This window comes from Amblyraja radiata, chromosome 1 (assembly GCF_010909765.2).
Source record: "Amblyraja radiata isolate CabotCenter1 chromosome 1, sAmbRad1.1.pri, whole genome shotgun sequence".
Classification (NCBI taxonomy): Eukaryota; Metazoa; Chordata; class Chondrichthyes; order Rajiformes; family Rajidae; genus Amblyraja; species Amblyraja radiata.
Window position 1 is genome coordinate 68,978,392 of NC_045956.1, and position 25,084 is coordinate 69,003,475.

Below are 25,084 nucleotides of genomic sequence, written 5' to 3' on the forward strand. Positions count from 1 at the left end.
TTTATTTTCGGTGATGGAAAAATTTCAACTAGGAGAGAAGTACTGTACATGGGTTAAATTGTTATATTCTAATCCAACAGCTAGAATATTAACAAACAAAATGTTATCAACTAAATTTAATCTCTCTAGAGGCTGTAGACAAGGATGCTCACTATCCCCACTATTATTTGCTCTTGCAATCGAACCCCTAGCAGAAAGCGTTAGAAACCATCCAGGAATATTTGGATACAATACTAGAGACACAAGGAATAAAATCTCCTTATATGCAGATGATATACTAATATATATTACAAAATTAGAAACTAGTATTCCAAACCTATTAAATCTAATAACTCAATTTGGTCAGTTTTCAGGATATAGAATCAATTGGAATAAAAGCGAAATCATGCCAATATCAAAATTCAATTTACATACAATACAACAATCCCCTTTTAAAATAGTTAAAGATAAATTTAAATACTTAGGAATCTATGTAACTAAGACATATACCTCTTTATTTAAACTAAATTTCCCACCCTTACTGAATAAACTACATAAGAATATTCTATACTGGAAAACACTCCCCATTTCTATGCTTGGGAGAATTAATGCTATAACAATGATTTTTTTACCGCAACTGCTGTACCTACTTCAATTAATTCCGATATATATCCCAAAAACATTTTTCAAAAAAGTCGATTCCATTGTTACAAGTTTTGTCTGGGATTATAAGAATCATAGAATAAGTAAAAAACATTTATGTAAATCAAAGATAAATGGAGGTCTGGCTTAGCCAAATTTCTTATTTTATTTTTGGGCAGTCCATATTAAAAACATGAATTTCTGGCTGGAAGAAATGGATCAACAACCAGATTGGCAAATGATGGAAAAGGAAGACTGTCTACCCTTTGAAATTGGACCGATCATATTTGCCCCCACAAAACTGCACAAAAAAACCTATAAAGAAAACCCCATGTAGATATCTGAAGAAATTATTTGAGTGCAGTCCATAATTCCACAATACATAGTGGAATACGAATTTGGAAACAAATAAAAAAAGATTTAAAATTGAATAATATACCACTCTGCCTTCCCATTGTAAATAATCCTTTATTCAAATCATCCTTTATGGACAAAGGTTTCACACAATGGAAAAATTATGGAATCAAAAATATAGGACATCTTTATGGGAAAGGTACTTTTCTTTCATTTCAAGAGTTACAACAGAATTATGGACTGCACTCAAATAATTTCTTCAGATATCTACAAATTAGAGATTATGTTAAATCTAATACATAAGTTTACAGGACTAGGGAATCAGAAATTCTTGATGAATGTCTGAACAAGCATCCTAATACTGAAAAACTAATAGCTTATATTTATAACACCCTACTAAATAACGAGGTACCACCGACCGAACCATATAGATACAAATGGGAAAATGAAATAGGTCATCCTATCACGAAAGATATGTGGGACGAAAGTTTACAACAAATACATCAATGTTCATTAAATGCCAGACATACTTTAATACAATTCAAGGTCTTACATAGACTACACTTCTCTAAAATAAAACTAAATAGAATCTTCCCACAAATCTCTCCTATTTGTGATAAATGTCTACATTTAGAGGCTAATTTAACACATACGTTTGCAAACTGTATAAAACTTAAACATTTCTGGACTGATATTTTTGAAATAACTTCAGAAGTTATTAATACAAAACTGGACCCAGACACAAAATTAATAATACTTGGAATGTCAGAACAAAGCTTAACACTCACAACAAACCAAAGAAACTTCCTCAATTACAGTATAATAACCGGAAAAAAATTAATATTAAAATTTTGGAAAGGCCCTACAACCCCCACAATTAAAATGTGGATTACGGAAATGTCGGAGACCCTATACTTAGAAAGAATTAGACTTGTCTTAATGGACAAACAAGATCTTTTCCATAAAATTTGGGCTCCATTCATTAACTATCTGAAGGGATAGATTGGCACAGCACGAGGACCCAGCTGAAACTTGAACTCAGGAATAGATGAAAAGCTATACTTTTTAACCTACGAACCTATCTCCATTGATGTATTACAGGTAACCCATTCCACCTCCCTTGTTTTTCTGTTGTGTTTTTTTTTGCTTTCTTTTTTATTTGTAACTTTCTACCCTCTCTTTTTCCCTCTTTCTATAAAAAATAAAAACACTAGAAGCAGAAGTAATTGATAATGGAAAATTTTAATAATGTATGACTGATGTATATGAAAAGTTTTTTTTTACTATAATATGTAACTACATTTTATTATGTGTCTACTACTAATAAATAAATTTAAAAAAAATAAAAAAAAAGATCGACCGAAAAAAACAATCACGTTTCTTGTGTCTAGAGGCATATATAAGTGAGATTGGACGAAGACAGGAGATTTCCTTCCTTGAAGAACATTGGTGCACCTAATGTTTTTTTGTGACAATCCAGTATTTCCTGGACACCACTACTAATGTAATTTATTTATATATATATATTTAAAGTTTCTAGTTTAGTTTAGAGATACAGCGTGGAAACAGGCCCTTCGGTCCACCGAGTCTGTGCCGACCAGTAACCCATGCACATTAACATTATTCTACACACACTAGGGACAATTTTACCAAGACAATTAACCTACAAACCAGAAGATAGACACAAAAAGCTGAAGTAACTCAGCGGGACAGGCAGAATCTCTGGAGAGATGGAATGGGTGAGTTTGGGTCCAGCTGAGTTACTCCAGCTTTTTGTGTCGTTCTTTGGTTTAAACCAGAATCTGCTATTCCTGTACAAACGTACAAACTCCGCAAAGACAGCATCCGTGGTCAGGATCGAACCCGGGTCACTGGCGCTGTAAGAGAGCAACTCTACTGCTGCACGACCGTGCCACCCAAGTGTTATTACATCACTAACTGAGTTCAAATTATGTTCCCAAATGCTACGGTAGATTTGAGTTCACCGCTCTGGATAATTATGTCAGGGTTGTGCATTACTAGGTCAGTATTGGTTTATTATTGTTGTAAACCGTGATACTGTGAAAAACTCTGTTTTAACCACAGTGTTACATTCGCAATGCCTACTTATATTTTACGACTCTTTGCATTACGTAATCTTGTATTATTCTGGTCCGTTGCAGCGCATTACATCAATTTATCAGAAATGATGACTATTGAATAAAGTGAAAGTCTCCATAAAAAAGGAACTGATCCGACTTTTTTTTTAATCTTGTTTTTCTTCTAAAACATGTGGACATTTTAATATCAACACAAGTAGATATCAAGATTCCTTGAACATAACTCTAAGATTGAACAAGTTAAAGTAAACAAAGGGAGCCCATACTTGAAAGCCAGCAAACTAACTCACCAATGATATGTTAAATACGTTTAAAACCAGTTGCTCACACATTTTTAAGGAGGTTATTAATTTATGAGATAATGCTAGAAAGGGATACAAATAAGGTTTTGATCATTTGTTAATTGCCTTGTCAGTCGGTTTCATGCCTTTGGCTATTACTGATTCCCTTCTATAAACTGGCTGATTACTTTCACTATTTTATTTCACCACTGTCAAGATGTTGATGTTTATCTCATGGTTTCATTCCAACTCAATGAAAGTAAAGGAACACTGCTGATGCTGAAAATCTGAAAAAGAGAAAATGCTGGAAACACTCAGCATGTCTGACAGTATCTGTGCAAAGAAACAAAGAGTTATGTTTTTTCAGGTTCGAGACTTTTTGTCGGGGAGCTAGCTGATGGTCAAGTGAGAGAGAACAGTTCACAAGGAAATAAGTGAAGGAATGGAGGGGATGGGAATGCTCGAAGGGACAGTAGCGATGGGCTGAATGACCTTCAGGTTTTATGGAAATATGGGAAATATTATTTTCATCGTTTGACAGATTCTGAATAATATTGAATTTTTATGAATAGACAACCATAAACTGTCATCGTTTCATCTATGAATGGTGAGCAAGATTGCTGAGTGCAAGATTGCACGATTGCTACCTTGAGGTCCCGACCATGGGGGAAAATGGAGGAGGACTGGCCAAATTTTGTGCCTTCCACCACAGTGATGAATGCTGTGGTGGATGTTTGTGTTAAATTTTTATTGTGTATTTGTGTGTTCTTTATCATTGTACCGCTGCTGGCAAATTCATTTCACTTGCAATTTATGTGCAATGTGACGAATAAAACCATATTGTATTGTATTGTATTGTATTGCTGGCATTCCTAAGGTAGAGGTAAAGGTCTTGCTGTCTATCAAAGCTGCCTGCACATTGAACTGGGAGCAACCCTACACGTGGATCACTAAAGCAAGAGACTCTAACAGAGTGAAAACAGGCCCCTCGGCCCAACTTCCCCACACCGGCCAACATGTCCTACTTACAGTCTACCTGCCTGCGTTTGGCCCATATCCCTCTAAACCTGTCCTATACATGAGCTTGTTCAAATGTTTCTTAAACATTCCATACCTGCCTCAATTATCTCCCCCAGCTACTCGCTCGATATGCCCACCACTCTTTGTGTGAAAATCTTACCCCTCCTATTAAAACTTTCCTCCATCACTCTGGAAGAAATGAGCATGGAGCATGTGGCTGACAATCTCAGAGCAGCAGAAGATCTGCCCTTTTAGTTTTAGCAGTGGCATCCTCCAATCAAGCCTTACGATAATGTTATGTTGAAAAAATGCTTTTCATTTCGTAAGTAATCTTCATTAGGTTAAATATACTGAGAAACAATTAAAATGACCTTGAGCATTTAAAAAAAATTAATTGATTTGGTTAAATTTTTGAATGTTTTTAAAAATGTGTTTTTGCAAGGTTTTTTTGTTTCTGTGCTTCTTAATAGCTTTTGAACTATTTTGAATGACACTACATTCTAGAGAATGTTTGTTTCATGGGCAAGGCTCAACTCAACCCTGCTCAACTCCTCTCTCCTCAATAGGAATTTTGTGATGGATATTTTAAATGGAAGGTTTTACTGTGCTATAGAGTTTCATTGCAGAGGTTAATGTAGCTTCTCCAGGCAGGTTCACAGGAAGAAAGCAAAGAAACTAGGTAGAAACTTACCTCAGAGATCAGCAGGAGCAGGATTGCAAAATCCATGCCATTATAAAGAAAGGTATAGCTGAGAGTAGCTTTAGTTATATATGTGGGAAGCGGAAAAGAAACACAAACAAAATTGTGCTGATTCATTATTGCTTGGCCTGCGTTGTCATCAAGACAGATACACAATGAAATGGACAGACACAAGGAACTACACATGCTGGTTTACAAAATAGGACACAAATTGCCTGAGTAATTCAGCAGATGTGAAATGGGCAGAATGTAAACAAGGGGAAGTACTTGAATGCTTCCAAGCAGGACCTTTCCACAGGCCATGTCAAGCGTGGGTCAGACCATTCATTACTGCAGGTGAGCATGGCACTTTGTTACATAAGTATCCTTGGGCACTCGTGTATCCACACATCTTATCTCCACAAGTAGATACAACATTTTGTGTTGGCCTACAATGTTAAGCACACGACGAAAAGGAAGTAAGATGAACAGAACCAGAGTAACAATCCCTCTTCTTCATGTGTGGAGATTATCCCATTGTCTATGCGAATAAAATTGCTTTTCAATTGTTGATGGATAATGAAGTAAAATATAGAAGAATACTCTCTCTTTGCAAGCCTGTGCCCTATTTAGTGTTTACTCCCCGAACGCAAGATATGTGGAATTTATTGTATTGCTGATGTGAATTCGATTGTTTTCCAATATATTTAACTTGACAGCCAACTCTCTCCTCGATTTTTGATGGTGAAAAGAAGCTTCTTGTGGGTCAATAGCAAAAATCCACAATGATTTTATGGCGCATGTGTTGTTTACTGTGAACAAACCCAATGACTTACTGTTGATGTTAAATGTTTTCTTTAAAATGGTAAATCTCTGAATGAGGAATGTTTAAATCTCATTTAACTTAAAGTTTTCAACAATCTTCTTTAGATCAATCTAAGACTATTCAAATATGATTGTTGAATAATATGGAATGGAATTTACTCAATAATCACAATAAGCACATATTCATGAAATAATCCGTTTTCATGGATTTTTCTTTACTACTTTGAGTTTTGTAGAGTGTCTTGCTAGATTTCAGGAATGATTGCTTTTGGGACTTTATGGTTGCAAAATTTAATAATTAGTTTGGTGAGTCACTTAATGTTGGTCAAAAGTACATCTCTATACTTATAAAACTGATCTTGGATGTGTATTCATTTGTGTGTGTGTGTGTGTGTGTGTGTGTGTGTGTGTGTGTGTGTGTGTGTGTGTGTGTGTGTGTGTGTGTGTGTGTGTGTGTGTGTGTGTGTGTGTGTGTGTGTGTGTGTGTGAGTGTGCGTGCGTGCGTGCATGTGTGTGTGCGCGCGCACGCGCGCGCATGAGTTTGTGAGTATGTGTGTGATCACATCTTCGCGAAAAAATGATAATGGTAACATTTTTACATATTCCGGTAGACATTTTTCCCCTGGAGTCCAAAATTGCCTTATCTGAAAATGTCATGCTTTATTTCTTGAGTTATTAATGAAATTGTTCAAAAATTTGACAAAACTCTGAATTTAAAAACGACTGTCTTTCGCTGATGACGTCACAATGGGTCTGCGTGCCTTCTTTCTCATGCTGCGAGTCACGTCACCCTCCCACCACTCCCTCCTCCCCCCGTTATTCAAAAGACGCAGCCGGAGTTGAAATTGGGCTGTCGACTGAAGACCCAAGATCATAGCTGAAGACTGCGGCAGCCCAACTCGCGGTACTTTGGTTGATACTCGCTCGCACACTTGCTCACCCCTTCGCCACCTTGCCCCTTCGCTGCCTCTCCCCCTCACACCCTTGCCCCCTCACCACCTTGCTCGGGGTTCTGGTTTCGGCGCATGGTAGGGAGGTTGCTGCCGCTCTCTGCCTCTGTCGCCGCCCTCTCGCTTTACTCTGCCCCTGCCCTGTGCCTCTACCCGCTACCTCTGCCCTCTGCCCTCTGCCCTGCCTCTGCCCCAACCTCTGCCATCTGCCCCGCCCTCTGCCTCTACCTGCTGCCTCTGCCCTCTGTCTCTGCCCTCTGCCCTCTGCCTCTGCCTCCTGCCTCTGCCCTCTGCCTCTGCCTCTACCCGCAGCTTCTACCCGCTGCCTCTTCCCGTTGCCCTCTGCCCTCTGCCTCTGCCCTCTGTCTCTGCCTTCTGCCCTCTACCTCTGCCTTCTGCTCTCTACCTCTGTCTCTGCCCTCTGTCTCTGCCCTCTGCCCTCTGCCCTCTGCCTCTGTCCTCTGCCCTCTGCCCACGCCCTCAGCCTGCCTCTGCAGTCGCTCTCTCTACCCCACTCCCTCTCCCTCTCTAGCCGCACCTGCGAGTTGGGGGCTATGCGTGAATGGATAGGGTGGGGGATGGGGTAAAAGGAACAAATTAATAATATTAATATAATATCAAGGGAGGTGGTTAGTGTGTGTGTGTGTGTGTGTGTGTGTGTGTGTGTGTGTGTGTGTGTGTGTGAGTGTGTGTGTGTGTGTGTGTGTGTGTGTGTGTGTGTGTGTGTGTGTGTGTGTGTGTGTGTGTGTGTGTGTGTGTGTGCGTGTGTGTGTGTGTGTGTGTGTGTGTGTGTGTGTGTGTGTGTGGTGGTTAGTGTGTGTGTGACACCGCAGGCCCCCCCCTCCCTGCCCCCCGCTACTGCGCGTTGAGGGGACCGGACCCAATGGGTCCCACTTGGTCGAGTAATTATTAAAAATGAGAAATAACTCAAAATGTCATCTGTCCATTCCCTCTACAGATGCTGCCTGACCCGTTGAGTTCCTCCAATCCTGCCAATAATATTTATTATTGCTAATTGATCTTCAGCACCTTTTATTTGATTTAGGTACGGTACAACCCAATGGTATGAACATGGAATTCTCCAATTATAAGTAACACGTCCCACCTCCGCCTGCTACCTTGGTTGCAGGCAAATGTTTGAGCAATTTTCTCATGATGCAATGAATGCCTATTGTATTTAAGCACCAGAATAATATTTTTACTAACCTTGACATTGTTTCACAGCAGAATGTTGTTCCTTCTGACATTTTAAACACATTTCTGAGTTTTCTTTTTAAAATAACAGATTTTACAATCTCAGACCTGACGTTTGTGAATCTACATCTGGTGTAGATGACGGCCTAAATACAGCCTGTGCCTCAATTTACAGCTTGTTTCTCTTTTCTACTCCCCTTTTGTACATTCTCAAGTAATTTGAATCCAGTTTACTATGTATAAAATATATGTTTTTCAAATATCCTTATAGGAAGGATAGTAAAAGAATGGTGCCTTTTGTAAATGATGCCTCTGTAAGGATCAAAATAAAAGTCTATTGATTAAAAAAAACTGTTCATGCTCAACCTGTATATGTAAGATAGTAATTCTTAAAATGCATACATTTATCTAAATAAAATAATTCCTTGTGAAGAACATGTCAGTGTTTCTCATTCATCTTTAAAGTAGTTGTTTGCTCATTCGGAACTTTGCTGACATTGTTGCAAACATAAAGTCCTTTTCATCTTCCCTGACTTTGCTCACTGCACTGATCCACACTGGCTTACAATTTCTCAACACTGAAGTTAAAAAATGAATTGTTTGCAAATCCTGCATGACTTTTTGTAGACCTGGTGAAACAGCTGTAGTTCCCACAGCACATTGCCACGACCACCCTGAGGCCAGACATCCTCATGGTCTCAGAGGCGACCAAAAACATCGTCTTGTTGGAACTGACAGTGCCGTGGGAGGACCGTCTGGAGGAGGCCCACGAGAAGAAGATGACCAATTATGAAGAGCTGGTCATAGACTGCCGTAAGCAGGGCTGGAAGGCAAGGTGTATGCCCATCGAGGTTGGCTGCAGAGGTTTTGCAGGGCAATCGCTCTACAAAGCCTTGAGTGCACTGGGCATCAACGGAATGGCGAGGAGAAGAGCCATCAAGAACACCACAGAGGCAGCGGAGAAGGCCTCGAGATGGCTCTGGATCAGGAGAGAAGGTCCATGGGGAGGAGCGAATGCCACCTGAACACAAGTCGTGGTCTGATCAACCACGGCTCGGTCGCCTGGGCGAGGGTGTCTGATGTTGAAAGGCCCAATGACCCCAGTTTACATCACTGATGATGAGTTCAGGAGCATCAATAGATGTATTTTTTATCAATCTCCACAATTATAACTCTTCAATGTCTGTCTTCTTTTTTATGACTATCTGAGAATTCTTGGTTTTCATCAGCAATCAACTGATGGCCACACAAGAAACTATAGATGTTGGAATCGAGTAAAACGCAAAGTGTTGAAGTAACTCAATTTATACTTTAGACTTTGGTGATACAGCAAGGAAACAGGCCCTTCGGCCCATCAAGTCCAGATCGACCAGCGATCACCCCATACTTGCACTATCCTACAGTCATTCATCATCGTTGAAAACATTAGCGATGCAGTGGTGTTGGTTTCCAACGGGAATGGTGACGGATGCCCCACACATCTCTGCCCTCCAGTTCCTGCGGACTTCTGCCGCTGGAAGTATAGGATTTTGGTGTGTGTGCTTTATCATCTTTCCTTACAATGCTATGTACCACAGTAATCGCAACTTCTACTGAAGGAAGGTACCTACTCACTGGGGACAATTTATAATTTTACCAAAGCCAATTAACCTATAGACCTGCACATTTCTGGAGTGTGGGAGGAATCCCGAGTACCCGTAGAAAATCCACGCGGTCACAGGGAGAAAGTACAAACTCCATTCAGACAGCAACTGTAGTCAGGATGGAAACCGTGTCTCTAGCAACAACTCTACTGCTGCATCACTGTGCTACTCCGTGAAGGGAATTGATAGGTGACGTTTTGGGTGGGTCCCTATATTACCAAATCTGTAAGTTCTGGAATTCATACCTTAAACCTTTTTATTTCTCTGCTTTCATCTCCTCAAGGCATTACTTTCTTATTCACCAAAACTTTGATCATAATCTCTTTACATTATAATGTCATGTTTGTCTGTCTGTATTCCTATTAAGTATCTTGGAATGTTTATTATGCCAAATAGCTATATGTTTCATTTTCAGTTTGGAGGTACAGCATGGAAATAAGTCCATGCTGACCATGTCAACCATGAAACTCATTAACTTTAATATCAAGCAATTTAACACAAGAACTAAAACAAACCAGATTCAAAAATATCACAAACACAATTATTTGTATTTAAACTAAAAATGCAGAGAAATAAAAATAATTCTTAAAATTAATGCAGGTTATTTATTTATTTATCAATTTTGTGGGATCCCTCTCATTGACAAGCCAGCATTTATTGCCAATAGCAAGCAAATTGAATAACAATGTAACAATTTGATAAAATCCACATAAAATATACTGTGGAAAATATTGCAGCCATTGCAAGAAGTTTATGTAAATAACGAATTAGTTATATCTTATTAAAATCGTAGACATCATTCTTTGACAAGTGGAAATATTAGAAACATAGTAGGAAATTGTAGAACAAGCTCTCAGAAGTTATAAAGCGAAGCGTTCAGTTGCATCATTTGTGATAGTTGAGGTGATCCAGAAGTGGAATTGAGTTCAATCCTTCACTCAATTAATTTCTTAGTTTTGCGTCCAAAGCCTGAAAAATAAAATCATTTTTCAATTTTCTCATTTATAATGTACCTCATGACATCTTCAGTAAATACATTACAAGGTGAGAAAAAACAGTACTTTACAGAGAAATATCATCACTGCTGATGAAACACATTGAGAAAGCAGGAGAGTCTCTCCCATCCGTCCCAACAATTATGCAGGTTATAATATCACTACTACCCGTAACTCTACTCAATCAATTCATTGAGCCATAGAATAGTAAGATTAAACGAGAACTTACCAGTTTGAAGTTTGATCGTTATTCTATGAGGAGTAACGTTGAGGGAATACGTGAAGAACCCCGCCAGGGCGCATGCGTGTCATTCTTCAAAGCAGCGGTGTGAAATCACAGATAACTGTAATGATTAAACATAGTAAGATTAGAGAAGAGATATCCGTTGAGTATATGATCAAGGGTGGGAGCGGAGGGCACGTATTCCCTCAACGTTACTCCTCATAAAATAACGATCAAACTTCAAACTGGTAAGTTCTCGTTTAATCTTACTATTTTACTTCGGAGTCACGTGAGTGACTACGTGAAGATTTTAAAGCTCTGTGATTTCATGCTATGGAAACGAGTCCATGCATCACATCTGCCTTGATTGTGGGGAGAATAGAGTTAACATCATTAGACATCAATATGATATTGAAACCCAATGATAAATATATTAACAGCAATTATTGCCCCTATTTATGGGGTAAATTATATTACAGAACTTAAAGTTGTTTCTGCAAATGTTCCAGTTTCAATGACTGGTTTGTTATAAAGTCGTTGGAAAGTTTCCTCCGTTGACCATCCTGCTGTCTTGAGGATTTGGTCCATAGGTACATCCAACTTCATAGCTGCCGATGTAGCTGCAGCCCTGGTGGATTGAGATTTAAAATGCTAGTGAGCACTCCAGCCTTAGTTAGGACCTGTTTTAGCCATCTAGTGATGGTCTGGTCTGTCACTGTTTTGAGTGGCTGTTAGTAATAATAATAATAATATCTTTTATTGTCATTGCACGTCAGTGCAACGAGATTTAGTGTGCAGCTCCACTGATGTACAAGAAAGGTAAATAAATACAATACATAAATAAGCAAGCTGAATTGATTGACGTGACCATCTGAGGGAGACTGTCCAAAGGGGGTGGGTGGGGGGGGGGCACTCATCAGGGCCGGTTCAGAGCCGCTATAGCTCTTGGGATAAAACTGTTCCTGAGTCTGGAGGTTCGGGCATAGAAGGCCTTGTAACATCTGCCGGAGGGAAGTAGTTGAAACAGACCGTGGCAGGGGTGTGATGAGTCCTTATGGATGCTGAGGGCCTTCCTGAGGCACCGCGTGTGGTAGATGCCCTCCAAGGCTGGTAGCTCTGTCCCGATGATCCGCTGCGCTCTGTTGACGACGCGCTGAAGAGCTCTCCTCTCCGCCTCCGTGCAGCTGAGATACCACACAGAGATGCCATACGTTAGTATGCTCTCTGTGGTGCAGCGGTAGAACGTTGTCAGCAGCTGTTGGGGCAGACCAGTCTTTTTTAATGTCCTCAGGAAGAACAGTCGTTGCTGCGCCTTCTTGACCAGTGCGGCGGTGTTCGTGGACCATGTGAGGTCTTCTGAAAAGTGAGTGCCCAGAAACTTAAAGCTGGACACTCTCTCCACACTTTCCCCGTAAATGGAGATTGGGGCGTATTCTCCAGAATGGGACCTCCTGAAGTCAATAATCAGCTCCTTGGTCTTGGAGGTGTTTAGTGCCAAGTTGTTATTGGCGCACCAGTCCGCCAGGTTCTGCACCTCCGTTCTGTAGTTTGTTTCATCACCATTGGTGATCAGCCCAATCACTGTTGTGTCGTCTGCAAACCTCACGATGGTGTTGGTGTCGAATGCAGGGACACAGTCGTGAGTGAAGAGGGAGTAGAGCATGGGGCTTAGTACACAACCCTGTGGTGTGCCGGTGCTCAGGGTGATGGTGGAGGACAGGTGCGGGCCCAGTCTCACTGCCTGCGGTCGCTCCGTGAGAAAGTTCAGGATCCAAGCGCATATCGGTGAGCTGAGGCCTAGCTGGTGGAGTTTGGTGATGAGCTTGGTGGGGATGACCGTATTGAATGCAGAGCTATGGTCAATGAAGAGCATCCTCACATACGTGCCCTGTCTGTCCAGGTGAGTCAGGACAGTGTGAAGGGCCAGAGAGATGGCATCCTCTGTCGATCTATTTGCCCTGTATGCAAATTGATGGGAGTCCAGTGAGGCAGGGATGCTGGATTTAATATGGGAGAGGACCATCCTTTCGAAGCACTTCATAGGGATTGGAGTCAGGGCAACCGGGCGGTAGTCGTTGAGGTTGGTGATTTTGGACTTTTTCGGCACCGGCACTATGGTGGCTGTTTTCAGGCACTTGGGGACCGTTGCCAGAGATAGAGATAGATTGAAGATTCTCGTGAATACCTCCGCCAGCTGTCCAGCACAGTCCTTTAATACTCTTCCCTGTACTCCATCCGGGCCTGCAGCCTTGCGTGGATTGATCCTACTCAGAGCGCACTGTACCTCCTGAGTGCTCAGTGTTAAGGCCTGTCCCTCCGCAATGGCCGGGGTTATTCCACTCCTGGTGGTGTTGCCAGTTTCGAACCGGGCAAAGAAGGTGTTTAGTTCGTTGGCCAGTGTGATATCACCGTGGGGGCAGGCGGGGCTGCTCTTGTAGTCAGTGATGTCCCTGACACCCTGCCACATGCTTCTGGTGTCCGCGGTATTGAAGTGGTCTTCTACCCTTTGCCTGTGGATGACTTTGGCCTTTTTTATGCCTCTGTTCAGGTTCGACCTGGCCGCACTGTAAGCAGAAGTGTCCCTGGATTTAAAGGCGTTGTTGCGTGCCCTTAGCAGATCCTGAACCTCCTTGTTCATCCAGGGTTTCCGGTTTGGGAACATCTTTATTTGCTTGTCCACTGTGACAGTCTCCACACAGCAGTTGATGTAGGAGAGCACAGTGGATGTGTATTCCTCCAAGTCTACCTCTGTACCACTGGTAGCCTGTTGTGCAAACAGGTCCCAGTCGGTGCAATCAAAGCAGTCCTGGAGTTGTAGGGTGGCATCCTTGGACCATATTTTGACCGTCCTTATTGCAGGTTTGGTCTTGCGGATGAGGGGTTTATATGCAGGCAGTAGAAACAGTGAGAGGTGATCGGATTGTCCCAGGGATGGGCGGGGGAGAGCTCTGTATGCGTCCTTGATGTTGGTGTACACTTTATCCAACGTGTTTGAGCCCCTGGTAGGGCACTGCACATGCTGGTGGAATTTGCGGAGTGTGGCACGTAGGTCGACCTGGTTAAAGTCCCCTGCAACAATGAAGGCGCCGTCGGGGTGAGCATCCTGCTGCTTACTGATGGCCGAGTGCAGTTGTGCTAGTGCTAGGTTAGCATTAGCCTGTGGTGGGATGTATATGGCCATGATGATAGCCACAGTAAACTCCCGAGGCAGGTAAAACGGTCTACATTTAAGCAGCAGGTATTCCAGGTCAGGGGAACAGTAGCTCTCTACTGCAGTGTGGTTGGTACACCAGTCATTGTTGATGTAGATGCAGAGCCCGCCACCCTTGCTCTTACCGGAGTCCTTTGTTCTATCAGCACGATGCAGTGCTGGTCAGGTCCACAGCCCCATCGGGAACCAGCGCGCTGAGCCAGGTCTCTGTGAAGATCAGCACACAGCAGTCTTCCAGGGATCGCTGGGTGTAGCTGATTAAAGTGACATTTCTTCCCTCTGATGATCTTAGTATTCTTCATATATGATAGTAAGTGTGTTACAATACAGAGATGACCATCTGTAGGGTAGGCCCTGAATTCTGTTTTATTTTTTTTGTTTTGTTTTTTTACGCCTACTGACCCCCGTCTGTTCTGTTTGACTAATTCATTGATGTGAAAAGTTAAATTTCCAGATGAAATAATCATGTTGTCCAACCTTATTTTCTGTAGTGACTGGAACCTTTGTGCCGTGACCAAGGCCATCAGCATGACTGTTTTCATAGTCAGTTTCTGTAGGGACAGAGCTGTAGCTGAAGACCAGTTTGTTAACATGCTCAGTACAATGCTCCCATCCCATACTTGGGAGTACCTGGTTCTTGGGGATTAATATTAAACTGCCCCTCATGAGTTAAGTTGCCAGGGTGTGTCCCAACAGAATGCCGCTCTGTTCCTTGCGACAGGTATGTTGACAGAGCACATCTGGCGCAGTTGATGGCACTATGAATGAGACTCTCATCGTAATGGAGGCTTGCCAGGAATTCCAGAACAGACGGGATGTTCATAGATCTGTGGGTGATGATTATTGTTTGTGACAGTACTCCCATTCTTGATGACACCAAGTACTGATTCAGGTGGGCTGTCTGAGGCCCGCTGAAATAATACCGCATTCGGTTCGTCAGTCCCAGGTGTAGAAGAGGTGCTTTCCACTCTAAAATTAATAGGTTTATATATAATTGTGACATGGGTAACTCCCCTTGTAGCGGGAAGAACCAGTAAGTTAGGTCTAGGATGGATGGTGATGTATGGTTCTAAAACCATGCTGATGTCACCAGGACCCATGGTTGAGTAGGCCAATCAGGTATTATCAAAATACGAGACGCGGAGTCTATAGTTTCTTCCTAAATACCCGACTGATGAGGCGGAGGGATGCATAAATGATCCCCCAAGCAGCCAAGATGCATCTGAACCACTGCCCCAGGTTCTGGTTCCCAAGACATAATTTGATAACTGGTAAGAGTATGGATGTGAATAGGTCGTTATCTGGTATTCCATACCGTGCTGTTCCAGCAATACATATTTTATCCAACATCCATACAGTGTTTCTAGTCTTAGCGTGACCGGTTGTCTGCCACTAAATTCAGTTCCCTGGTAAGTTGGTAGCTGATATCCAAATTCTATCTGGATACACTATTGCCAAATAGTGTTGGCCAGATAGTCATATGAGGTCGATACGTTCCTACCCATATGGTTGACATATGCTACCACGGTGGTGTAGTCAATATGTAGTCTAACATATTGGTGATATAACCCAGAACAATATGACTTAAAGCCAAGGCATACACTACCCCCCCCAGGTATATATGCCCAGCGTTTGTAATGATGCCTCCTGTACATTCCATCTCCCCCCCACAACTGGAGATGGAATTAGTAGCATCCCAATCCAAGGCCCATGAGACGGGTAACTGTTAATGTTTGGATTGGAACAATGCCTTATGTTATGTCTCCACCATTTTAGTACCATAGTGGCCTCTGTTGGTAGCTTCATAGGTCTGTCAGAATGAACCCCCCATAAATTTAGAGTGACGCATGATTGCGCTCAGTAACTTGATTATGTAATGGTCCGATTTATGTGGCTGGAACACAGCCACTAATGCCAATCCTACTACCAGTCTGATGGATAGTTTAGTTTCCTGCAAGCCTCCATAAAGGCTGCAACCTTTTCTTTCGGCAAAGTCACTGACATGAGAACTGAATTAATGGTGAACCCCAGATAATCCATTTTTTGTTGAAGGTGTTAATTAGACTTAACTGGATGGATGATAAATCCCAGTTCTTCAAACAATTGTTTTGTGGCTGTTTTGCCAACTATATATATGTCATCTAGATATGCCATTACCATGAGTTTTAGTTTTTGCAGTAACGCTAGGGCTGGTTTCAAATTTGTTGTGAGTAACCTGGGCTGCTGTAAGTCCATAAGGTAGTGCCCTGTCTTGCCAGAGCTGACCCATCCAGTTAAATTTTAAATAACATCTGTGGTCACCTCTTATGGGTACTGTATTGTAAGCATATTTTAACATTGATGCTCGCCATGTAGTAGTCTTTGGAAGTCAATTGCTTTGCAGTGACAAAGGTTCCCATCTTGAATGAATATTTTGTACAAAGGTATTTAAAGTAGTCAATCGATGATGATGCGGCCACCACCATATTCTTTGATTTTATAAGATATTGGACACGAATTCCTGTGATTCGTGTTCGGTTTGTTCAATTACTCCTTTTTATTTAGCCGCTGTTGTTCAGCATGTGCTTTGGATTTCCCTATGCCTGTGAGCACGAACATTCGGTTCGGTACATGCTGTACTGGAGGTTATGCTTTTGTATATTCTATGGTATAACCCTGGTCCCTGCTTCCAAATAATATCGTTTCACCCCCAACTTTCGTGCTTCCTTAATTCTAAAGGAACCAGACCCACCTATCACCACTGTTGTTGGGTTTGTGTTGAAAGGCTTGCGCATTTTCCAGGACGGTCGGTCTGGGCTATGGCCTAAAAGACCGATGTTGGGTGTTCCTGGTTTAGCGCTTGCTCCGGTTGCGTTGCCCGGCTGGGGTCCGTAGGGGTTCTGCTTTTATGAACCCCAGTGATTTCGCCTCTTCATCAAGTTCTTTGACTCGTTTTGGTAAGTCCCCTCCAATATGGTTTGGAGGTTCCAGGTTTACAGAGGCCGGGAAATTTGGGGTCTAAAGCTGGTTGGATAATACTTCCCCTGATGTTGTTCGACTCATATTGTGATTTGCAGAGTAAAGCCAGTGCATCTAGGTGGTCTAGGGTCATGTTTTGCTCCTTAATGTGCGGGCAAAAAGCTGTAATCCCTGCCATTAGGACTTGTAGGACTTTCTGAATTGTTAAGTCCCTGGTTCTAATAGATGCCCCTACATGTTTCCAGATGCACTGGTTTACTCTGGGAACATTTAGCTACTTGCAGTTCCCTGGAGGTAAATGTCATGCCATGGTGTCTGATAGTGCCAGTGCCTGCAGTTGGTTAAATGACATATAGTCAATGCTTACCCCGATTTTCGGCTCCAGGTCTTGGCCAGTTTAGCCTGATTGGATAAACTGGGACACCATGTCCAACATGTTTTCTTTCACCTCAGGCATACTGGGGGTATGTTGATCCTTGCCTCCTTCAGGGTCTGACCAGGGTGGATACTCCGTGCTCTCCTCTGATGAGGGAGAAACACTGTGCAGCCCCACAAGGGGTACTGCTGTGGGGCTTATTAGTTGCCCATTGTGGCTTGGCCACTTTGGAGTATTTTCACTCTGCAGCCCCACAAGGGGTACTGCTCCTGCAGCCGGTCCAACCGGCTCGAATGCTCTCGGGCACTGGCCGCTCCCGGCTGCTCTTTATCCGGCATGCTGCAGCCGCTACAAACGACCCCGGTGCTCACGGGCACTGGCAGCTCACGGCTGCTCGTCATGCTGCAGCCGCTCCAACCGACCCCGGTGCTCACGGGCACTGGTCGCTCGCGGCTGCTTAATTTCTCCTGCAGCCGCTCAAACCGACCCCCATGCAGACGGGCACTGGTTGCTCGCGGCTGTTTAGGATCTCCTGCAGCCGCTCAAACCGACCCCCATGCACACGGGCACTGGTCGCTCGCGGCTGCTTTGTTCCCCGCTCCCAGCCGCTCAAACCGGCTCCTGTGCGCATGGGCACCGGCCGCTCGCGGCTGCTCCTAAAGCCGCTCAAACCGACCTCCATGCACACGGGCACTGGTCGCTCGCGGCTATTCAGAGTCGGACTCATCGGAGTCAACGACTCTGTTAGTTGCTTACCTCTCCCGACCGGCCGGGGGCCGGCACGGGAGCGAAGTCGGGAGCGAAAGTCGGTTACAGCTGTTCCCATTACGGGAGATTAGCGTGTCTTGGGCTGCTGCTGCCGGCTGACCGCAACTCCGCGGTTCTCCCCTGCCAGCTTTCCCGCAGCCTTCGTGGATCCGGTCCAAGTCTCCACCTAAAAGGTAAGTGGAAGGAATGCAGAGTCTCTTACCTGCTGTTCCCGACTTTCAAATTCTGGAACGCAGAGTCTTCTTCCCTGCTGTTCCCGGCTTTCAAATTTTGCCGCTAGGGGAACGTCGTTCCCCCTGCTGTGACTCGTTGCAATGCGTGTAGCGATATGACACGCATGCGTCCTGGCGGGGTTCTTCACGTAGTCACTCACGTGACTCCGAAGTACAATTATAGAAACATACAGCACAAGTGACAACGGAAGAGTTGCTGCCTTACAGTGCTTTCAGGACCAGAGATCCGGGTTTGATCTCAACTATGGGCGCTGTCTGTAAGGAGCTTGTATGTTCTCCCCATGATCGCGTGGGTTTTCTCCAAATCTTCGGTTTCCCCTCAACTCCAAAGACATACAGGTTTGTAAATTAATTGGCTTGGTATAAAAGTAACTTGTCTATAGTGTGTGGAGGATAATGTTAATATGCGGGGATTGCTGGTCGACGCGGACTTGTTGGCTGATGGGCCTGTTATCTCTAAATGAATTAAAAAAAATAATATTAAAAAGAAACAAGTCCTGATGAAACACCACGTCCATGCCGACCATAGTAACTATCTACACTGGTCCTATTTTCCGACATTGGGCAAGTATCCTTTTACTCCTTTCCTATCCAAATAACTGTCCAAATTTTTTTTAAATTATGCAATAGCATGTGAAAAACCTCAGCCAAGGATCTCGAAAATTTTTCAACTCTTACTTTAAACCTCTGGTAATATATATACCCCATGTTCTAAGAAAAGTAGTCTAATCATCTATGCTATCTAAGCCCCTCATAATTTTGTAAACCTCTTTTCAGTCACCTTTCAGCCTCTTACGTTCCAATGAGAATAAATCCAGTCTTTGAAACTCTCGTTATAACTGCAGCCTTCATTTGCTGGAAACATCCCGGTGAATCTCTTTTGCACTCTCTCTATTGGTACCACATCCTTCCTTTAGTCTATTGTCTATTGTCTATTATGAACCATACATAATACATACATAAGACTATACATAATAGGCAATAGACAATTGGTGCAGGTGTAGGCCATTCGGCCCTTCATGCTAGCACTGCCATTCACTGTGATCATGGCTAATCATTCACAATCAGTACCCCATACCTGCCTTCTCCCCATATCCCCTGACTCCACTATCTTTAAGAGCTCTATCTAACTCTCTAACTCACCCATGGTGTCATGACCGAGGGGGGCCTACGACCTAAGTCTCTCTTGAAAGCATCCAGAGAATTGGTCTCCACCGCCTTCTGAGGCAGAGAATTCCACACATTCACAACCCTCTGTGTGAAAACGTTTTTCCTCATCTCTGTTCTAAATGGCTTTCCCCTTATTCTTAAGCTGTGGCCCCTGGTTCTGGACTCCCCCAACATCAGGAACATGTTTCCTGCCTCTAGCATGTCCAAACCCTTAATAATCTTATATGATTCAATAAGATCCCCTCTCATCCATCTAAATTTCAGAGTTTAGAAGCCCAGCCGCTCCATTCTATCAACATATGACAGTCCTGCCATCCCATGAATTAACCTTGTAAACCTATGCTGCACTCCCTCAATAGCAAGAATGTTCTTCCTCAAATTTGGAGAGCAAAACTGCACACAACACTCCAGGTGTGGTCTCACTAGGGCTCTGTACAACTGCAGAAGGATCTCTTTGCTCCTATACTCAACTCCTCTTGTTATGAAGGCCAATATACCATTTGCTTTCTTCACTGCCTGCTGTACCTGCATGCTTACTTTCAGTGACTGATGAACAAGGACCCCCAGATCTCGTTGTACTTCTCCTTTTCCCAACTTGACACCATTCAGATAATAATCTGCCTTCCTGGCTTTGCCACCAAAGTGGATAACCTCACATCTATCTACATTAAACTGCATCTGCCATGCATCTGCCCACTCACCCAACCTGTCCAAGTCACCCTATGTTAACTTTTATGTAGTTGTGTGTCTTGTTGCTTTTTCATTTAGTATGGCTGTATGGTAATTCGAGTTTCACTCTACCTTAATTGGTACATGTGACAACAAACTGCCCTTTGAACCTTTTTACCTTTGAACCTTTATATCAATAATCATCCTTCTGTGGTATCACAGGTGTGGGGATGTTTACTGATGACTGTACACCGTTCTATTCTATACAAAATTCTTCGGAAAATGAAGCAACCAATGCCTGCATTCAGTAAGAACAGGACAATATTTGAGTATGTGCTGATAAATAACATTGATAATGACCAGAGAGAATCAGACTACCCACCCTTGATATTCAATGGCAACACTAATGCTGAGACCCCCGTCATCAACAGCGTTGGGTGGAGGACAGCCGTCATGGTCTCCAATGGCTAGATCTGAATTGGACTAGCTACATAACTACTGTGGCTAATAGAACAGATCAGAGGCTGGGTGCCCTTCAGCAGGTATCTCAGATGTTTGCGCCCCAAAGCCTCGTCACCATCTACAAGGCATAAGCCAGGAGCATAATGGAATCCTCTCCCTTTGCCTGTGTTAGCTCCAACAACACTCAAGCAACTCAACAACATCCACCAACTTGCCATTCTTTACCACCTTCAATAATAACCTATCCCTGCAGTGAGTACCATTAACAAAATGCATTACAGCTACTCACCTTGGACACTAAGAGCATTTTCCAAACCTGCAACTTCTCTTGCAGGGACAAAGGCAGTAAACACATGGGGACACCATCATCTGCAGCTTCCTCTCCAAGTCCAATATCATCTCATTTTGGAATATTTCCTCAATCAATCATTGTTGTTGAATCTTTATCCTGCAACCTCCTATCACCACAAAGGTGGGAGCACCTTCATCTGAGAACCGCAACAGTTCAAGAGGAAGGTTCATCGGCATTATCCCAAAGACAATTAGGGATGGAGACTAAATGTAGGCCCTATCAGTGTCATTCAAATCCTGAAAAATCTTTCAAATACATTGGAATACCAACCAGCCTTAAAGACGACCTTCAACCATTTGGCACGGGGATTCACACAGATTTTTTTCCCACTTTTCAGCTTGACTCTGTGAAAAGAAGATACATTTTAGAATCTAATCCACAGAAATTGAATTCCTTCCTCTGAAAGGCAGAGGCTTCAGCAAAAATTAGAAAGAAAGCTGTTAGGATTTGCTTCAACCCGATTTCATTAAAAATAATTTAAATAAAGAACACACATTAATACAAAAGCGGGTGGAGGGGTTACTCCTTTGATTCAAATGTAATGTGAAGACTCACATTATCTCCAGTCTCTCACAGTGCAAACCTCTGGGAATATATTTCATGCTCTTCATGAACTTCGGGTGAATAAATTTCCAGGTTGGTTGAATGCATTGACAACGTCCTTGGATTTCTAAGGTCGGAATACCTGTGAATGGATATTATGGCTGTATTCAATGGAATTATACTCAATTCACTTCTTAGATATTAGTAATCAGTGCACTGCTGAAACACTGTCTGATATTAAAACGTAATGATGCAGAATTTGGACATTCGCTTTCCCATCTCCTGAGGCTCCACACATAGTTGACCACTTTGGTTTCTGAGGGAATTTATTCTCTCTCTGATTACTCTTTTTCCCTTAAAATACATAAATTCTCATTGGATTCTTCTTGATCTGGCAGAGCCATCTCATGGCCCCTTTTGCCCTGATTTTGTTCTTAAGTACACTCCTCAATCTTCTACATTCCTCCAGGGATACTCTTGATCCCAGCTGCCTACACCCACCCATGCCTCTTTTTGTTTCCTGACCAAAACCTCAATTTTGTTCAACATCTAGGATTCCTTAAGGGGCTGTCCCACTTGGGCGACCTAATTGTCGAGTTTAGAAGAGTTTAGAAGAGTTTAGGGCCTGTCCCACTTGGGTGGCCTAATCCACGAGCTCTGGCGAGTTTGCCCTCGACTCATACTCACCGCATGGTCGACATGAGGTCGTAGGAGGTCTTCGTAATTCTCCTTCATGCTCGAGAGTGGTCTCCGCGTACTCGAGGCTTCAGCTAGGTCACGCCGTTTTTTTCAATGTGTTAAAAAATGCCCGGGAGTTAAAAAAGGTTGCAATGGAAAAAATTGATACTTTTATTACTCGTAGGTTTAGTCGTAGTTGGTCGTAGTAGGTCGGCATGTTAGTCATAGGTAATCAAGGGGAGTCGAAGATAGTCGTAGATAGTCTTCAACATAGTTGAAGGAGGTTGAAGGAGATCGAAGGAGGTCGTCATCATTCTCCATTATTCGGTGTCCAATTTTCCCAAAGTTAGTCATCAGCTAGTCGTAGCTAGTCAAAGCTGGTCTTCAACATAGTCGGAGGAGGTCGAAGGAGGTCTTCTACATAGTCGAAGGAGGTCTTCAACATGTCATTTTTTCAAACTCTTCTAAACTCACCAATTAGGTCGCCCAAGTGGGACAGCCCCTTTTCTCCTACCTGCCTTGCCCTTCATTCTAACAAGAAATGCATGCCTTGAACTCTCCCCATCACACTGTCAAGGAGGCTTTGAGAAAATCCTTGTATGAATCGCTCTGTCCACTGGGCAATCATTTCCCGTGGTTGAGTCTGTTTCAGCATGATGGTGCTGGGCGTGTGAGTTTTGGGCCCGATTTCCCATTGGGGACCTTTTCAGCAGCCTTGTCAACCTGCACTGCCCTCATCAATACATTATGTAATGTCTTAAAAATTCAATCAAGTTGATCAGTTGATCTTCTCCCTTTAGCAAAACTATTCTGAGTCTTCCATTAATCACTTCATATCAAAGTATATATGAATCCTCATCCTCAGATTTTCTTCAAATAACTTATTTCTTTTGAAGGAATATAGAGCCAGGAAACCTGTGGTCCCTAGTTTAAATGGACAATGTGCGAGACACAATTTTTAAAGATAAACAAATATAACTGCAGATACTGGAATCTGAACCAAAAATAGGAATATTGGAATAACTCAGCCTATCTACTTGACTGAGATAAGACTGAGTGTGGATATGATAACAAAAAGTTGCTTTAAATGTATTTCTGGTGCACCACAAACATAGCTTCAGCAATATTCTTATTGTTACATCATGGCTTACATTATCTTAATTTGGTCTTTGGCTGAAAATGAATTTCTTCAGTCAATCAGTTCTACTCTGTAGCAGTAACTCAGCAGGTTAGCCAGCATCTCTAGAGAACATGAATAGATGACGTTTCGGGTTAGTAAACAAGAAGCTGTCTGACCCATTGAGTGACTCCAATACGTTATGCTTTTTTTGTAAACCAGGAGTGTCTTCTCTTTCAGAAATCCCTCCTTCAATACACAATTATTGATCATAATTCAAAGAAGAGATTTTTGTGCAACTGAACGGCAGAGAAGGCTTGAGGAGCTGAATATCATATTTCGAGCTCTTGAGTCTATGTTTTTTATCCTGCCTTTCTCTAAGACTTTATTCAATGAGTGACTCCATGGAAATAACAACCACTTTGAAAAATGGGAGATTGTTGATTAAATCATTTAGGATTTCCTCACCATTTTTGGCTGTAATTGTATTCATGCTATGAAGTTTAAATCAGCCGGCTGCCATTATAATTCAATGAGAATAACTATGCACAAATAGTTGCATAATTATTATCAGTCAAAAATTATTTGCTTAAATTATTTGAAGATTTACAGAGACATTTTTCTTTCTTTTAGATGTACATTGTTTTTACCCTCTGCAAATGTGGAGCATTGAATTCCAAACGCTTACAATATAAAGTAGAAAGGGAAAGATATTTCCTGTAAATCTCAAACATTATATCTTTGTTTGACCCGTTCCTTCACTTTATGGTGAAAAGTACCTCTGATAAAAATACATTGAACATTTTTAAAAATGATATTTTCCAAATAACTTTACATGTCCAAATAGCGGCATGAACTTGGAGTCAAATAACCAAGATGAACCCAGTTACAACATTCTTTGCCACATCCCAGAGCAATGAGACGTAAAACAAATCACAACCTACCATGAGCAGCAAGTGCACACAGAAGCAGAAGCAGAATTGTCAAGGTAGATGTCCTGCTCATTTTTACTTCACTGTTGATTCGTCCTCTGCTGAGGAATCCTCTGTTTGTCCACGACTCTGTCCTTCCTCTCTGTTGGTGTTTGACTGAAGAGTGGTGCACTGAAATCCCTTTTATTGACCTCTTCCACTTTCAATTTGCACAATGTTTGGAGGTGAATTTTGTCAAAGAGGGAAACTCCTGAGGAACTTCCCAAACTTGAGTAAAGCAAACTTTAACTATTCTGTCTTTCATCGCTATGTAAAATCCACACGGAAAATCACTCCATGCAGAGGATGGGATGAGTTATCTTGAACTATCTAAACATTTTGAGAAGACCTTAAACTGCTCCTCATCTGCTTTGCTGTGATTGCACTTCCGGAAACAATTTTCGTGTTTCTTGCATCCATTGTATTGTGCCTGAGTATTCTATAATTGTAGGTCATTTTAATTGTTTCAGAGGCAATCAAACTAATCTAATAGCTTTAACATCTGGTTCAGTCAAGGGAATGGTTAAATAATCTGGGATATACATTTCACATTAAAGATCAGGTAACCAAAACATGGTTATGTAGTGCTCCACATAACAGCCTGGGTGAATGCCCCACTGTTGCAGATCAACTCTACATTAAATCTCCCCTTGGCTCAAGTAGGACCCTGGCACAAATTTGTTACAAGCAGC

At 42.4% G+C, this 25,084-nt stretch overlaps 1 protein-coding gene across 2 annotated transcripts in view; it reads right to left on the reverse strand.

Annotated features, from left to right (window-relative positions):
- Positions 1 to 10,263: 10,263 nt before the first annotated feature.
- The window catches only part of LOC116975042 (interleukin-8-like), a 43,861-nt gene continuing 29,040 nt past the window's right edge, over positions 10,264 to 25,084 (reverse strand). Inside the window, exons 1-3 of one of the 2 annotated variants that reach the window (XR_004412521.1) lie at positions 21,639 to 21,841; positions 21,354 to 21,427; positions 10,264 to 10,635 (exon numbers count right to left, since the gene is read on the reverse strand). The gene's annotated coding sequence lies outside the window, so the exon portion shown is untranslated. Of the gene's footprint in view, positions 10,636 to 21,353; positions 21,428 to 21,638; positions 21,842 to 25,084 lie in introns of those variants that run through there. The other variant, XR_004412520.1, reaches the window with a different exon arrangement.